This window comes from Photinus pyralis, unplaced genomic scaffold (genome assembly GCF_008802855.1).
Source record: "Photinus pyralis isolate 1611_PpyrPB1 unplaced genomic scaffold, Ppyr1.3 Ppyr1.4_LG2, whole genome shotgun sequence".
Taxonomy (NCBI): domain Eukaryota; kingdom Metazoa; phylum Arthropoda; class Insecta; order Coleoptera; family Lampyridae; genus Photinus; species Photinus pyralis.
In genome coordinates, this window is record NW_022170403.1 from 6,414,012 (window position 1) to 6,420,542 (window position 6,531).

A 6,531-nucleotide genomic window follows, 5' to 3' on the forward strand; every position below is an offset into this window, starting at 1 on the left:
TTGGGTTGCCTACATACAGGCGTGAAATTCCAGAAGATAAATTTGGTTCTGGCGCCCTTATTTTAGATTTCCGACCCCAAGTGTCCTATATCAAAATACTCACCTAGGCACGCCCTATACGCTCCCAAACGGTGGCAGGTACTATAGGAATCACCCTGTATACCTACACTTGGAAAATCCCTTGTACCAAGTTTGCAGTTCAACGCCGATATACTTATGTATAAGTAAAATAGCGAATGCGTCCGCTTTCTACGTATTTTATCCGTCTAAACACCTTTCTTTACTGGGAACAAACATAAGAAAATTACTTTTTTTGGGTGGGTTACGCGGTTATTAATCGTATTCTTTCTCTTTCACAATTTTAATTAAGCTTTTAATCAAAGTTTCAGGTTACGAAGTCAATTTTTAATTTCTCACGGTGCTTTACTGCCCCCTGTTGTTCCTATGGTTGATTCCATAAATGAATATATCCACTTTTTATTAATTTCGTGTCTTGTAGATCGAGAAGACTCGGGACTAGTTGTTCTTAACAAAAATACTATATTTTTCCTTTTGTTAACAAACACGCAATTATCCATAAAACGGACTCTTCGTGTCAATTTGTAAAATAAAAATCGGGTATAGAGTCAAAAAACAAGGGGCACCATAAATCCTATGGAAAACATGATCAACCAAATGAGGTAATCGCATCAAATGCAGTTCAAGAACGAAACACCAAGGCATCATAAATACAAGTGGAAAATGTGATCGATCAATTCAGTACAACATACTAAATACATTTACGATTAATTTAGGCATGACAAAAAAGAACACGTCAAAAAGCGCTACTCCAGCATCCACTTCAATTAATTTAACACGAAAAGTACATATGAGAATGCCAGAAGTAAGTATTCGTGTTAAAGTCTATTATCGCCCAAAGCATAACATATTATAAATAGACGAAATGTTAATTAGGGGGACCCCCTTCTCGTATATTGCCAAGACACAAGGGTAGGTAAGAATACTCAAAACCTTCCCATAAATCGTTTAATTCGTTGAAATTTGACAGACATCAACTAAAATTGATAATTATTACTTGTTGAAAGGAATATTTTTCACTTAGACCTTACTACTATCTAACCTAACAATTTATTTGTTTGCAATAAAATTTAGGTACATTATTTTAATGATAAATAGTTTTTCAAATGTATCATCACTCATGCAGCGTCGTTTTGATCCCTGTGTACGAAAACAGCCTATCAACAGTATAGCTGATGTCGGAAGCGCTGTGTTGTGTTGAAGAGCTTCAAGCTGTAAACCATTATTAACGACCTCTTAGCGAGTTTATAATTTTGCGGTGTCTGTCCTTTCGTCCGTCCGTCCGTCCGTCCGTTAGCACGATAACTCATAAACGAATGGATCGATTACGATGAAATTAATTTGCAGGTGAATTCCTTATCAAATTTGTAGATCGGAGTTCGTGAATTGGCAATGTAGACCAAAAAATAAAGTAGGCCCCGAGGTAGGCCCTTTTGACACCTCCGTTAGTTATGAACCGAATTGCATGAAATTCAATATGCGCATAGCTTTAGCCATATAAAACACAATTCCAAAGGTTGAGCCTAATCGATCAGCATTCACAGTGCTCTTTGCGCATCTCGACCATTTACAGACCGAATTGCCAACTTTGTTATTTATGAAGGTATTTAAATGAAATTTGATACATAGCCACTTGGAATAAAAGCAAATTTAACGCCAGTTTCAAAATTAGGTTTTGCACATGCGCAGTGCCCACTTTCTTATTTTTGGAGGCATTTAAATAAAATTTAATACATAGCCACTTGGAATAAAACCAAATTTAACGCCAGTTTCAAAATTTGGTTTTGCGCATGCGCAGTTCCAACTTTCTTATTTATGAAGGCATTCAAATGAAATTTGATACATAGCCACTTGGAATAATTAATATCTAATTAATGAATAATTAATTTATTGTCTAACAGCAAAACACGCCAATTCTATGAAGACAATGTAGAAAAATTACAATGAATGTACATAGCTACAATAATAAACGCTAAATACGAAAAAAACAAAAATAAAAAAAATAAAGATAGCAGAAATTATTGAAAGTAGCAATAATTATCCAAACTAATAAATAATAAACGTAAATCATAAAAAAAAATTAAGTGATAAAAGCAAATGTAGCGCCATTTTCCAAATTTGGTTTTGTGTAGGATGTGCGGTGCCAACTTTCATATTTATGGAAGCAATTAAATGAAATTTCATATAAATACACTTTAAATAAAAGCAAAACTAACATCAGGTTTAAAATTTGGTTTTGCACATGCTATAGCGATACCCAGGAGCTCGTTGCTATATTTGTTTAATTTATTTAAATCTGAAGAGTGAGGGCTGCCTGTAGAAGAATCATCAACATAATAGTATCTTAATCGTGAGTATATATATAATGATTATTATTATTAGATTATTAAGAAAGATTATAGAAACAAAAGTTCATTGTGCGTCGGCAACAACGAAACCATACATTTCTCTATCGGCTATTTGTTAATGATCTAATGATAGTGAACTAATGATAAGGATTGTATACCTATAAACCCACCATAAGAAGGAAATGTAAGCATAATCGTAGATTCCTCTATGGCATAATCAAAAATAAGAAGGATCTTACAAACGAACTAGGTCTTAAATGTATTGACATTGAATAAGTATTCAATGGTATTGATAATGCTGGTGTACGATATGAAGTAAATGTCAAAGGTACTTAAATCTTCTATCCATTTGTGCCACTCAAACGACACATTAATTGCCACCTTCGCTGATGACACAGCTATAATGTCTTCAGACTCAAATCCTATCACAGCATCGCAGAAACTACAAATACATCTAAACTTATTACAAACTTGGTTAAACCGGTGGAGAATAAAAGTGAATGGTGACAAATCTACACAAATAACATTTACAACTAGACGAAGCGCCTGTCCCCAAGTTACCATTAACAATATGCCCATACTTACCAATTAAAACTGAAGTGAAATATCTCGGACTTCACTTAGACCAAAAGCTGACCTGGAAAGCTCACATAAAAGCAAAACGCCAACTCAATCTAAAAGGAATAAAGATGTCTTGGCTAATTGGGAGAAAATCGCAACTGACCTTGAATAACAAACTATTACTGTATAAAGTCATCCTAAAACCCATATGGACATACGGAATTGAGCTATGGGGTTGCAGCAAACTACCAAAATCCTTCAGGCATTTCAATCCAAGATTCTGCGATCAATAGCTAATGCTGAATGGTTCGTCAGCAACCAGCCCCTGCACAATGACTTTGGAATCCCATATGTCAACGAAGTAATCAGATCCACAGCCAGAAATAGTCGTGACCGCACTTTACACCATAACAATCGATTAATAGCTAACCTCTATCACCATCAGCCAGTAAACAGAAGATTGAAAAGGCAATGGCCCGAAGATCTGACTGAATAACCATGGTGACCCATCAATGGATGGTGCCCAACTCAAGCCACCCGCAAAAATATCATCCTCTTTACTTATTACTCTGTAGTTTATTTGAGTAGATTGTAAATTTGCAATTACAATATTTAAAAAAAAACTCTAAACAATGCTGCGATTAAAAAATGGAACAGATTAGGCAACATACCCTCAATTACACGCGTTTGTGAAAGCTTCACACAAAGGATACAAAACGATCTGGGAGGATTTTAGTCCCAAATTATAGTTTCATATGTTATATTTGAAGTAACGTTACTTATAGATGGAGATCTGGGTACAGAAGCATGTTGGTTATCGTTAGATGGCTGATTTTGGTTTTTGGAAAGTATCCTGATACATAGTAAAGTAGAAATCGTCAAGTTTGCCAGTGAGATCCCGTGACTTAAGACTGGGAAGGGAAGTCAAATATGTAAAATTTTAATAAAACTTCCGACTTTCCGACCGATATTTACCTCTGGGTTCTTTATTTCGAACCTGAGGCAAAAAGTGTGTGAAACTTTTGTGTACAGCTCATCAATACAAGAAGACTAAGAAACTCACACAGGAACTGTAATGGACTTTTTTGTGAAATCAAACATTAACCACGGTATGCGAAAATTATTTAAAAGATGTTCAAGCCGTAATGGCCCTTGACACCCTCAAAAACACTGAAGATGGTAACGAACCGAAAGCAAAATAGGACGTTTGTGATTTACCCATGCAAACCTGCACACATTCCAAATTGATCAAAATTGTTTCAGGCGTTATGAATTATCGTGTGTGTTATAGTAATAGTAGATATGTGTAAAATCTTCAGTCTCTTTAACCACATATTTCACCGTGTTAGGCAATTGCTGACCGTCGAGCCATTTAAAAGTGTATTTCGTCACCTAAATCAGTCACCTCTTATAAGGGAGTCCCTTTAGGATAATCAGAGCCAGAAAAATTTACCTTCACTTATAATTATTAGTATATAAATGCTTGTCAATTCTTCTTTAATAATTTTAATAATAGGGCGATTTAATGATTTATTAAGGTTTCTTGGCGTTTTTGTTTCGATTTTGTTACTTTAACGGCTACACGGGTTCCAGTGTTTCCAGTTGTTTGAATGATAACTTCTAATACATTTTTTTGTCTGATAATTGTCATATAAGATGAATTACCGACCCTAAGACGACCAAACTGGAGGTGCACAAAATGCAAGTAATGTCCTCCGATTTAAGAAGGTGTTTATAAGGCAATCGGATTTTTCACGTGTAAAGGGATGTAATTTAATCATAAGTAGAATCGAGTTCCAGATTTCAAGGGAAATACATTTTAGTCTCATGAATGCAATTTGAATACATTACCAACGTCTCATCGCTCCTTTCAAGTAAAAAGCGTTTTCCATATTTTTAACATCAACATAAAATATGCATTTTTGACAGGCTTCGATATGACGACTGCCAGCGCTTATTGATAAACCAGCTGCAATCTAAAAGTGCTATTATGACGAATACGGCGGGTTGCGTGAATTATTTCTTACTCAGTATAGAATCAAAGAGTAATACCTATTCTTTGGTAGAATGCACTCTTGGTATTTCAATGTGCTCTAGAAAATTGACAGCAACTATAGGTAAAGATTGAGAGCTGAGACGCAAGTAATTGTTGAAAGGCGAAATATCAATTTATAACGCGTACCATAACGTGATATTTTAAAGTTTGAAAACGTTAGTAGGTATGATTCGCAGGCAGACGCCCTAAGATGAATCGACCCTTAAAATACAGCCGTGCTCCTATTTTATTTCTCTTAATAAAAAATTAAAGGAGTACACATTAATTTATAAGGACTAACAGCCTGGGTCAAATATTTATTGCTGTGGCATTGGAAAACATTTTTTATAAATCTTCTGAGATTTGCGAATAAAGTTTATCGAGATTTCTGATTCTAAATCACAACGAGTTGGACAAATGCGTTGGTAGAATGGAACACAAATCTAAACAGCGAGCAGCGTAAAAAATGCGTATTTTCCTAAAGTTATGTTAGGTACTTTTTATTGACTGTGTATAAATAACAAAATCGTACGGAAACTCTTATCGTTTCATTTTTACCCTCGTACGAGAAGTTAATGCTCGCTTTATTAAAATTAGTTTCTTCTCGTCAACGATTATGTTGTTCTGTGTATTCGTTCCATGTTTTCGTCGTGTGAAATATTGCCACCAGTTATATTTTTGATAAACCTTCTCAAGCGGAAACTATTTAATAGACGAACATGCAAAAACGCCATTACATGGAAGGTTTTACCGCGCGTTCCATTCCATTATTTTAATTACATGATGCGGAAATATTTCATATGGAATCTCTCGTAGTAAAAAGAATCTTTGTACATCCTAAAAAGCTACTAACAAATGTAGCTGTACAATGACATTGCCAGGTGGGAGTGTGGGACTAATCAATTTTGTTATGTACATAAATTTCAGTTCTTGCTTTGAGGTTGCTTGCATGATATGAGTTGTTTTATTAAGGATCCTCAGATCCTTTATAGTTTTGTATTGTCGACCGTCCGTCCGTGTGCGCGGTATAACTGTTTTTAAAAGTGACTAATTGTGTTGAAATTTGGTGTACGGATACTTTAGACATTAAGAACGGACGATATTTATTTTCAGGAAGCTGGTTCAACAGGAACAAAAGTTATAGGACTTCTGTCTTCTAGTGAATCGGGAACAGGAAAAACTGCGGGCTCTATATAATAGAAATCAAAACATTTCATTCCCTAGGTCATGTATCAGGTTCGGACTTTCGCTTGATTATTCTCTATGACAATTCAATATAACTCTTCTCTGTGGTACCTATAGGTCAAAAGTTTTAGAGAAAAATGTACCTACCCAAAATTATTCTTTACACTTAGGTACACATGAATTTGTACAAGCTTTCGCGATGCGGTTTTCGCGAGCTTGTTGAGGCATCATTTAGCTACTTTTTCATGTAAAAAAAATCAAACCAACGCATTTAATTAACCATTTCTATCGGAATGTCGAAAAAAGCCCTCAAGCGGCGATATG